This window comes from Chrysochloris asiatica, unplaced genomic scaffold (assembly GCF_000296735.1).
Source record: "Chrysochloris asiatica unplaced genomic scaffold, ChrAsi1.0 scaffold00211, whole genome shotgun sequence".
Classification (NCBI taxonomy): Eukaryota; Metazoa; Chordata; class Mammalia; order Afrosoricida; family Chrysochloridae; genus Chrysochloris; species Chrysochloris asiatica.
In genome coordinates this window covers 4,360,094-4,372,482 of record NW_006408729.1, presented here as the reverse complement: position 1 = coordinate 4,372,482, position 12,389 = coordinate 4,360,094, and positions in this window count along the sequence as shown.

The following is a 12,389-nucleotide window of genomic DNA, read 5'->3' as shown; positions in this document are numbered from 1 at the left end:
TGCTGGGTTTTGTCTTAAAGTTTATTTTATCCGAGATTAGCACTGCCATTCCTGTTCGCTTTTTATTGCAGTTAGCTTGGTATTTTTTTCCCCATACTTTCACTTTTAATCTGTTTCTATCTCTGTGTGTGAAATGCGTCTCTTGCAGACAGCATATTGAAGGATCTTGTTTTCTTATCCATTCTGCCACCCTCCATCTCTTAACAGGTGTATTCAATCCATTTATGTTCAGTGTAATTATCGATAGGCATAATAGGTAGATATAGAGATACAGATACCATTATTAGAACACATACCCATAAAAAGCTTCTTTAGAAGCTTTAGTCATAATTTCCCAAAATGGAAAACAATAGAATGGATAAATAAATTGTGGTACATCCATACTATGGAAAATTAATTATTCACCAATGAAAAGGAAATAAGTAGTATTGAATCCAAAAAGGCATGGAAGAAACTTAAACGTATCTACTAAATGTAAGAACCATCATTCATCTTGTCAGTTTGTCATACTGTGGTGGCTTACACATTGCTGTGATGCTAGAAGCTATACCACTTGTAGTTTAAATACCAACAAGTTCGCCCATGATTGACAAGTTGCAGCTGAGCTTCCAGACTAAGCCAGACTAGGAAGAAGGAGAGGCAGATTACTTCTGAGTGATTAGCCACTGAAAACCTTATGATATTCAGTGTAACACTGTCATATAGCACCAGAATATTGAATATTGAAGCATTATGAATATCACCAAAATATTGTCAGATATAGTGCTGGAAGATAAGCCCTTCGGGTTGGAAGGCACTCAAAATGCCACTGGAGAAGAGTTGACTCCTCAAATGAGAGTTGACCATGATGACACATGACATCTAAATAACAAGATGTATCTATATCTCTATATGTATCAATAGATATAGGGATATAGATATCATTATTAAAATATATACCCATAAAAAGCATCTTTAGAATCTTTAGTCATAATAGCCCAAAGTAAAAGTGCTGAAAGTACAATAAAACATTTACTGATGAAGATCAACAAACACAGCCTTCGATATGGATTACATCTCATTGTCAAGAAAACAAAAATCCTCGCCACTGGACCAATAAATAACATTCTTATCAGCGGAGAAAAGATTGAAGTTGTCAAGGACTTCATTCCACTTGCATTAACTATCAACACTCACAGAAGCAGCAGTCAAGAGATCAGACGATGTATTGCATTGGGCAAAACTTTTTTAAAGTGTTGAAGAGCAAAGATGTCAGCTTGAGGACTAAGGTGCACCTGACCCAAGCCATGGTATTTTCAATAACCTCATATGGATGCAAAAGTTGGACAGTGAATAAGGAAGATTGTGGAAGAATTGATGGCTTTGAATTATGGTGTTGGAGGAGAATATTAAACGTGCCATGGACTGCCAAAAGAACCAATAGATCTATTTTGTAAGAAGTGCAGCCGGAGTGCTCCTTAGAGGCCAGGATGGCCAAACTTTGTCTTTCATAATTTGGACATATTGTCAGGAAGTAACAGTTGCTGGAGAAGGATATCATGCTTGGTAAGATGGAGGGTCAGAGAAAAAGAGGAAGACCCCGAACGAGATGGATTGGCCAGGTGGCAGCATTGATGGACTCAAGTGTGGCAGTGGTAGTAAGGTTGGCCCAGGATCTAACATTGTTTCATTCTGCTGTGCATGGGGTCACTATGAGTCAGTTCTGACTCTATGGCACCTAACAACAACAACAACAACATAATGACACAAATAGAATAAAGATTTCAGGACTGTCATTTGATGATGGGGTACAATTCAAAACAAAGATGAACAGTTGTAAACATCCATTAATGATCAGAATATGGAATGTATGAAGTATGAATTTAGGAAAATTAGAAGTCAGAACCACCTCCATGGCACATAACCACCAACACCACCATAACTATGGGAAGAAATGGTGAAAACACTCAGTATCATTAGTCAAAACAAGGCCGGGCCAGACTGTGGAACAGACTATCAATTGCTCGTATGCAAGTTCAGACTGAAGCTGAAGAAAATTAAAACAAGTCCACAAGGTGCAAAAATATAAACTTAAACACATTCCACCTAAATTTAGAGATCATCTCAAGAACAGATTTGATGTTTTAGAGATTAATGATTGAAGACCAGAAGAGTTGAAGATTGATATCAAGAACATCATACAGGAAGAAAGCAAAAGGTCATTAAGAAGGCAAAAAAGAAGGAAAAGACCAAAATGAAAGTGAGAAGACACTCAGAAAATTGTTCTTCAGTGTACAGATGCTAAAGGAAATGGAAGAAAAGAGCTGAACACAGGTTTTCAAAGAGCAACTCAAGAAGATAAAGTTAGTTATTATAATGGAATGTGCAAAGATTTGAAATTAGAAAACTAAAAGGGAATAACATGTTCTGAATTTCTCAAACTGAAAGAACTGAGGGAACAATTCAAGACTTTACTTGAAATATTGAAGGATTCTGTGGGCACAATATTGGATGGTGTAGAAAGCATGAAAAGAAGATGGAGGAAATACACAGAGTCACTGTACTAAAAAGAAATGGTTAATATTCAAACGTGTCAAGAGATAGCTTATGATAAAGAGTCAATGTACTGAAGGAAAAACTCCAGGGAATGTTGAAAGCATTGGCAAGGCACTGGGAATTGATAGAAAACAAATTGAGTTATTTCAACAAACTGAGGCAGCAGAGGAGGCACTCACTCATTTATGTCAATAAATTTGGCCAACTCATTGGAGGAGGTCCATATTTGTGCCAGTTCTGGAGAGAAGTGACACATTGAATGTGGAAATCATGCAAGTAAAATTTGGCTAAAGATGATTAAAAAATGGCTGTAACAGTACATCAATAGAGAACTATCAGAGATTCAAACAAGATTCAGACAAGGACATGGAACAAGGGATATAATTGCTGACGTCAGATGGACCTTGGCTGAAAGCAGAGAATTTGTTTACCTGTGCTCTATTGACTATGCTAAGGCTTTCAACTGTGTCGGTAATGATAAGCTATGAATAACATTGCGAAGAATGGGTATTCCAAAACACTCAGTTATGCTTATGAGGAACCTGTACACAGACCAGGAGGCAGTGGTTTGAACAAAACAAGGGGACACTGTTTAAAATCAGGAAAGGGATACATCAGGGTTGTATTCTTTCACCATACTTATTTAATCTGTGTGCGGAGTAAATAATTTGAGAAGATTATATGAAAAAGAATATGGCATCAGAATTGGAGGAAGATTCATTAACAACTTTGCTTGCTGAAAGTGAAAAGGATTTAAAATAATGACTGATGAAGCTCAAAGACCATAGTCTTCAGTATGAGTTGCACCTCAATGTAAGGAAAACAAAAATTCTCACCAATAGACCAATAAATAATATTACGATAAATGGAGAAAAGATTATAATTGTTGACTTCATTTTGCTTGCATCTACTATCAACCTTCATGGAAGATGTAACCAAGAAATCAAACAACAAATTGCTACACAATTGTTCAAGAGCAAAGATATCAGTTTAAGGACTCACGTGCAACTGACCCAAGCCATGATATTTTCAGTATTTTCATATGTATGTGAAGGTTGGAGATTGAATAAGGAAAATTTTTGAAGAATGAATGTATTTGAGTTATTGTGTTGGAGAAGAATATTAAAAGGACCATGGACTTACAGAAGAACAAATAAATCTGCATTGGAAGAAGTACTGCCTGAATGTTCCTTAGAAGGCTGGATGGAGAGACATCGTCTCTAATACTTCAGACATATTATCAGGAAGGAAAAGTCCCTGGAGAAGGACATCATGCTTAGTAAAGTGGAGGTCCAGTGAAAAAGAGGAACACACCCAATGAAATGGATTGACACAGTAGCAGCAGCAGCAGTGGACCTAAACATAATGATTGTGATTTTTGTGGTGCAGGCCTGGGCAGTATTTCATTCTGTTGTGTGTAAGGTCTCTATGAGTGGGAAGTGACTCTACAGTATGTAACAACAGCAACAACAAGTGAAAAAAGTCAGTCTGAAAAGGCTGCGTACTGTACGAAACAAACAACTTGACATTCTAGAAAAAGGAAAAACTATTGAGTTGGTAAAAGGAGGAATGGTTCCCAGGGGCTTGGAGAGGGGAGGCAAGGGATGGGATGAATTAGTAGAGCACAGGGTGTTTTTAGGGCACTGAAACTAATCTGTATGATATTGTAATGGTGAATATATGACATTGTGTATTTGTCAAAACCATCGAGACTGTACAAAATAAAATGTCAACCCTAATGTAAACCACAGAAATTCATTAATAATAGTGTATCAGTATCAGTTCATGAATTATAAGAAATGTACTACAGGAATGCAAGACATCAAATAATAGGAGAAATTGTGTGCACAAGAACAGGGTCATATGGGTAATATCCCTACTTTCTACACATTTTTTTTTCTGTAAACCTAAAGCTGCTATGAAGAATAGTGTATTTAAACTTGACATTCCAAATGTATTCAGAAATAAATTATGCCTCTTTGGTGTATTAGGAAGACAGTATGTTTTATATAAGATTTGCCAAAACTTCAGAAAATTTCAAAGGTCAGATCGAGAAGACAAAGTCAAATATTACAATGAAATGTGCAAAGATCCGAAGTCAGAAAACCTTAAAGGGAAACATGCTCAGTATTTCTCAAGCTGGGGGAACTGAAGAAAATTCAAGCCTCAACTTTCATTATTGAAGGATATTCTGGGAAAATTATTGAATGATGCAGAAAGCTTCAAAAGAAGATGGAAGGAATACAAAGAGTCAGTATACCAAAAGGAAACGGTTGATGTTCAACCATCTAAAGATTATCATATTATCAAGAGCCAATGATACTGAAGGAAGAAGCCCAAGGTGCAGTGAAGGAATTGGCAAAGAACAAGGAACAAGGAATTGATGGAATCAATATTGAAATCTTTCAAGAAAGTGAGGCCGCACAGGAGACACACACTCATTTATGCCAATTAATGGAGCACAGGGCATTTTCCAAAGACATTTGGAAGACAACGATCGGGCCAACTGATTGGAAGAGATGTGTATTTGTGCCATTCTAAACAAAGGTGACCAAATGGAATGAGGAGTTCATCGGACAATATCTTTGATATCTCATGTGAGTAAAGTTTTACTGAAGGTAATACAGAAATGGGTGCAAGCATATATTGACACAGAACTTGCAGAGGTTCAAGCTGGATTCAGCAGAGGAGATAGAATAAGGGATATCATTGCTGGTGTTCAATGGAACTTGGCTGAAAGCAGAAAATACTAGGAAGATATCTGCTTTATTGACTACACAAAGGCTTTCAATTGTATGGATCATGACAAGCTGTGATCAACATTGGAAAGTATGAGTATTCCTGAACACTTAATTATGCTCATGAGGAATCTGTACATGGGCCAAGAGGCAATTGTTTGAACAGAACATAGGAACACTGAATGGTTTAAAATTCAGAAAGGTGTTCAACAGGGTTATATTCTTTCACCATACTTATTTAACCTGTATGCTGAGCAAATAATCTGGGAAGCTGGGTTATATGAAGAAAAACATGGCATCAGGATTGAAGGAGGACTCATTAACAACCTGCGATATGTAGATGATAGAACCTTGCTTGCTGAAAGTGAAGAAGACTTAAAATATTTACTGATGAAGATCAAAGAGTACAGCCTTCTTTGTGAATTGCATCTCAATGTAAAGAAAACAAAAATCCTCACCACTGGGTCAATAAACATTCTTATCAACAGAGAAATGATAGAAGTTGTCAAGAACTTCATTCTTCTTAGATCAACTACCAACACCGAGGGAAGCAGAAGTCAAGAAATGAGATGACATATTGCATTAAGCAAATCTGCTGTACAAGATTTTTTTAAAGCATTGGAGAGCAAAGATGTCAACTTGAGGACTAAGGTGATCATTGTTAATTTGGATAATAATCATTTATATTTTATAATTTATCTTTGTAATTTCAGCTCACTAGCACCTAAGAAATGGACTAGTATTGGCCATTTTGAATCTGATAACCAAATGCTTTACTATACTGGGAATGACAAATTGAAGAAGAATGGTGTTGCATTCATTGTCAAAAAGAACATATCCAGCTCAGTCATGAGGTACAACACTGTCTGTGATAGGATAATATCCATGCACCTAGGGGGATACCAGTTAATACCACTATTATTCAAATTTACGCACCAACCACTAAAGCCAGTGAGGATGAAATAGAAGAATTCTACCAACTTCTCCAATCTGGTAATTGATCAAACATGCAATCAAGATGTATGGACCATTACAGGTGATTGGAATGCAAAGGTTGGGAGCAAAGAGGAAAGATCAGTAGTTGGAAACTATGACCTTGGTGATAGAAATGATGTTGGAGATAGCATGATAGAATTCTGCAAAATCAATAATTTGTTCATTTCAAATACCTTCTTTAGACAGCATAAGAAATGACTATACACATGGACCTTGTCAGATGGAATACATAGAAATCAAATTGACTAAATGCGTGGAAAGAGACAATGGAGAAGCTCCAAATCATCAGTGAAAACAAGGCCAGGACAGATTGTAGAACAGATCATCAATTGCTCCTATGCAAGTTCAAACTAAAGCTGAAGAAAATGAAAACAAGTCCAATAAATGACCTTGAATATATCCCACCTGAATTTAGAAATAATCTGCAGAACAGATTTGATACATTAAACACTAAAAACCGAAGACCAGAAGAGTTGTGGGATGACATCAAGAACATCATACAGTTAGAAAGCAAAAAGTCATTGAGAAGACAAGAAAGAAGGAAAAGGTCAAAATGGTTGTCAGAAGAGACACTGAAACTTGCTCTCCAGCATAGAGATGTTAAAGCAAATGGAAAAAATGAGGCAGTACAAGAGCTGAACAGAAAAATTCAAAGATCCGCTCAAGAAGATAAAACCAAATGTTACAAAAAATGTGCAAAGATCTAGAATCAGAAAACCAAAAAGGAAGAACACGCTCAAAATTTCTCAAGCTAGCAAAGGCTTTTGATTGTGTGGATCATGATAAGCTCTGGACAACATTGTGATGTATGAGTATTCCAAAACACTTTAAATTGTGCTCATGTGGAATTTATACACGGACCAAGAGGCAGTTGTTCAAACAGAACATGGGAACACTGAATGGTTTAAAATTAAGAAAGGTGTGCAACAGGGTTGTATTCTTTCACTATACTTATTCAATCTGTATGCTGAGCAAATAATCTGCGAAGCTGGGTTCTATGAAGAAAAACATGGCATAAGGATTGGAGGAAGACTCATTGACAACCTGCAATATGCTGATGATAGAACCTTGCTTGCTGAAAGTGAAGAGGACTTAAAATACTTACTGTTGAAGATCAATACTTACTGACTCAATGCAATGTAACAACAACAAAGCTGCTATACTTTTCCTAAACTGAGAATTAAAAATATTTGACCTGAAATTAACTGAAGCTTCCATTTGAAGTGGTTTGAGACAATTTGACAATGAAAGTGTTTACTAATCATATTATTGAACCTCTAAGGCGAGGCTTTCTGCTCCTGTAAAGATTTACAGCCTCAGAAACCCTGGTTGCTATGAGTCAGAACCAACTCCACAGCACGTAACAACAACACTGAACTTCTCCACTGATTGAACTTCTCCATCACTGAACTTCTCCACTGATTTAGTCAGCTTGTATTCTGTCTGCCAAGGCCCACGTGTACAGTAACCATTTATGTTAGTGAAAAAAGATGTTGCAAAATTATATCATGTTAACATGCCTAGTGAGGGAGGCGTCCCTGTGGAGACTCTGCATTACATAAGATCATAGGTGGAATCCTGAACCTCACCTAGAGGTTCTGAGGTGGGAAATCTCCACTTGAAAGGACAAGCAGACCAACCTGGAGTGACTAGAAGAACAGTAGATATTTCTTGAAAGAAAGACCAACAGGAAAAATACAAAACATTAACAGCAGTCCGACGGATTACTACAAGAACAAGCAAGTTGCTTGCCAAGGAGACATTAAGCCAAGTGGTTGGGTCCTCTCAAGGCATACCCCCTTCCAAAACTAAGACTCAATGGGAAAATAAAGCAGACATGCACTCTGAATAATGACCACATTTGTTACTGATAAGGGGAAGTGAGGGGAAAACAGCAATGAAGCTGTGAGCTAAGCCCTACAACGTTCAATAGATATCTGTGAACCCAGGTGGAGACCTGGTTGGCCAGCAGTGTGGCAAGACCTGGGGACTCTTGGGCGCAGGGTCAGAGACACAGCCACAGAGGACTAGAGTGGAGAGTGAAGCATCCAGCTGATAAGAAGAGAGGGCATATGTATAAGAACCCCCACACTTGAAGATAATACCCACTTGACATGGCTTCAATAACTGGATGATCAGAGCTCAAGTAGAAGAAGAAAAAAGAGGAAAAAAAGAGTAATCTGATACAATTTGATGAACTTGACCTATACCTATGGATGCAGTAGCCCAAAAGAGGGAACAGATCTTTACAGTGAGGATCATTCCCACCCTCTCCATACACAGAGTAGACAGGGAGGGACAACTGGGACACTGGCTACCCAAAATGGGAGTGCTACAAAGGCAATAAGTGACTGGCTTACAATTTTTCAAGAGGTAGCCTAGATCCAGAGGGCTTGGAGGAAGGTAGAATCTCCACTGAGTAATATCCAATCTATCTGGAAGGGGCTAATGAATTGAGTTGGGGATAGGGCCTTTGTGATACAATGGTGAAAAATTGTTATCAGGACTGACTGTGATGGTTAGAAATGTAAAGGTGGACGTTTTGTAGCAAAAGGAGGGGAGTGATTGACTTTGCAGTTCAGGAGCAGAGGTCACTGGAACAATCAAGGTAGAAGAGCGGAGTAAGGGACCCTACCCAGAGAAGCAGTGACACCAGACATGGAGGCAGAGACAATGACAATGATGTGAAGAGATGGAGTGGCTGGGAACTCTAGACCCAAAGAGGGAGAGGGACTATGTGCTGAAGACAAGGGGGCAGGCTTTTAGAGTATATCCTTTGGTTGGTTGATGATGCATGGAGGGGATTTGTAACTATGGCAATGAAATGATATACAATAGGATGAATGTAAAGCTAATGTTCTCCCATGTAAACTATTACATAATTCACAATAAAACATTAAATAAAATACTGATGAGATTAAAAATATTATATCATGTGATTTCCTGTGCTTTTTCTATCACCAAGGTCATATTTTCCAACTACTTATCTTCTTTTTATCAACAAAAACCATGTGGGGGTCACGTCTGACTTCCTCCTGCTTCACTTGTTGTTGTTATTATTGTTGTAAGTGCTGTCAAGTCAATTCCAACCCATAGCTACCCTGTATAGGGTTTCCAAGGAGCTGCTGGTGAGCTTGAACCATTGACCTTGAGGTTCAAACTGATTTTGCAATCCAGCGCATTAACCCACAGCGCCACACCAGATGAAGGAAAACCAAACTAATAACCAGCCCAAGGCCAAGTCCCATGATCTAGAGATTAGGCATGCCTCGACCCTACAACCTTCTTTACCCTATTCTGATACCAACCATCCCTCCCACAGCACTCTCTGCTTCACATCTGGGTTTGATAATCTGTTGCGATGGCCACACAGAACTCATAACAATACTCACAATTATAGGGTTTATTAAGGAAGTGAATAGGGTATAATTAAGGATTAGAATCATTTTAGGATGCAGTAGTTCTACAATCAGGAATGCCTCTTCTCTGCCATGTTGTGGGCATGCGTCATTCTTGTCTTCAACCTCTCAGCCATGTGGCCCTTTTGCCTCTGACTTCCTGCGACAAGTATTACAAAACTCTTCTAGCCAGAGTGTAAATGCCCAAAGGACACATTCTTAAAGCCAGTCTCCTGCCTGTAGACACAGCTTCATTTGGTCCATCGGTCTAGAAGTCTGCAGATGCTCTGTCTTTCCGTATTGCCACCCCCACTGCTGTCACCGCTTTTCTAGGCAGGGATCTCACGCTATACTCATATACTCATATTCTTCTTTCTTAATGGTCTTGGGATCATCAGTTCCCGTAGCTGAGCTGACTCCTTTTAAATCTAGCAGGATGTCAAAAGTAATCAATCCCAGCATTAGAGCCCTGTATACTCTATGTGCAAAATTCTGTCTAATCAGTTGGTGGACATGAAGAAAATGTTGACTAGAAAAAACATATCAAGTAAATTCAAAGTACCACATTATCCAATTTTCAATTACCAGTATTTATCAGTGAATCTTGATAGCATGTTTGATCATTTTCAGACTGAAGAAATTTGTAAATTTTTTTCAATTTCTTCTTCTTTGCTATTAGTGATTGTTGTGTAAATCTCAATCATAGTTATATTAACTGGGTTTCTTGTTGTTGTTGTTATTAGGTGCCATCAAGTCAGTTCTGATTCATAGCTAAGCTATCACAGCAGAATGAGACACTACCCAGTCCTGCACCATCCTCACAATTGTTACACTTGAGCCCATTGCTGTTGCCACTGTCCCAACACATCTCATTGGGGTCTTCCTCTTTTTCATCAACCTTCCATTTTACTGAGCATGATGTCCCTCCAGGAAGTGGAACCTCCTGATAACATGTCTGAAGGATGAGAGACACAATTTTACCATCCTATCTTCTAACAAGCACTCGGTTGTACTTCTTGCAACTCAGCCCTATTTGTTCTTCTGGCAGTCCATGGGACCTTCGGTATTCTTCTCCAACACCACAACTCAAATGCATCAATGCTTCTATGGTCTTTTTTATTCATTGTCCAACTTTTGCATGCATATGAGACTACTGGAAATACCATGATTAGAGTCAGATGCAAACTGATTTCTTGCTCTTGAAAACTTTAAAGAGGTCTTGTGCAGGAAATTTGCCCAAGGTAATATGTCATTTGATTTCTTGACTGCTGCTTTGATGGGTGTTGGTAGTGGATCCAAGCAAAATGAAGTCTGACAGTTTGGATCTTTTCTCCATTTACCATTATGTTATTATTGATCCAGTTGTGAGGACTTTTGTTTTCTTTACCTTGAGATGTAATCTATACTGAAGGCTGTGGTCTTTAATCTTCATCAATAACTATTTTTAGTCCTTTTCACTTTCAGCAAGCAAGGTTGTATCATCTGCATTTTGCAGGTTGTTATTGAGTCTCCCTCCAATCCTGATGAAGACATTCTTCTTCTAATAATCCAGTTTCTCAGACTATTTGCTCAGCATAGAGATTGAATAAGTATGATGAAAGAATACGACTGTGACACACATTATTCCTGATTTTAAACCATTCAGTGTACCCTTGTTCTGTTTGAAACACTGCCTCTTGGTCTATGTATAGCTTCCTTATGAGCACAAATAAATGTTCTGGAATACCCATTTTTTTACAATGTTATTCATAGCTTGTCATGATCCACACAGTTGAAAGTCTTCATGTAGTCAATAAAGCACAAGCAAATATCTTTCCTGTATTCTCTGCTTTCAGCCAGGATGCATCTGGCATTAGCAATGATATTCCCAGTTCCATGTCCCCTTCTGAATTTGGCTGGCATTTCTGACAGTTCTCTGTTGATGTATTATTGTAACCAGTTTTGAATTAACATCAGAAAAAGTTTACTTGCATGTGTTATTAACAATATTGTTCAATGTTTTCTGTATTCTGCTAGGCCACCTTGCTTTGGAATGGGCACAGATAGGGCTTTCTCCCAAATTTCTTGGCATAGATAACTGAGTGCCTCTAGTGCTGCATCTGTTTGTTGAAAGATTTCAATTTGTATCCATCAATTCCTGGAACCTTGTTTTATGCCAATGCCCTCAGTGAAGCTTGGATTTCTTTGTTCAGCACCACTGGTTCTTGATCATATACTACTTCTTGCATTGGTTGAACAATGATGATTTCTTTTTGGTACAGTGACTCAGTGTATACCTTCCATACACTATTCATAAAGTTTTCATCACTCAGCACTTTATCTGACAATATTCCATTGCTATTCATAAGATTTTCAGTAGTCTACCTCTTCCTCTTCCTAGTCTGAATTAGCCTGGAAGCTCAGCTAAAACCTGTCCACCATGGGTATTTAAAATACCGGTGGCATAGCTTACAGCATCACAGCAACATGCAAGCCACCACAGTATGATAAACTGACAGATGAGTGAAATGTCTTTCTTGTTATTTATTGGTCTAATGGTTTCTTTACTACTGCTTTCGTAATGTTGATGATCGATTCAAGCAAAATGAAGTATTTGACAGTTTCAATATTTTCTCTATTTATCAAGATGTTATTTATTGGTCCATTGATGAGGATTTTTTGTTTTCTTTACATTGAGGTGCAATTCATACTGAAGGTTGTGGTCTTTGATCTTCATCAGTAA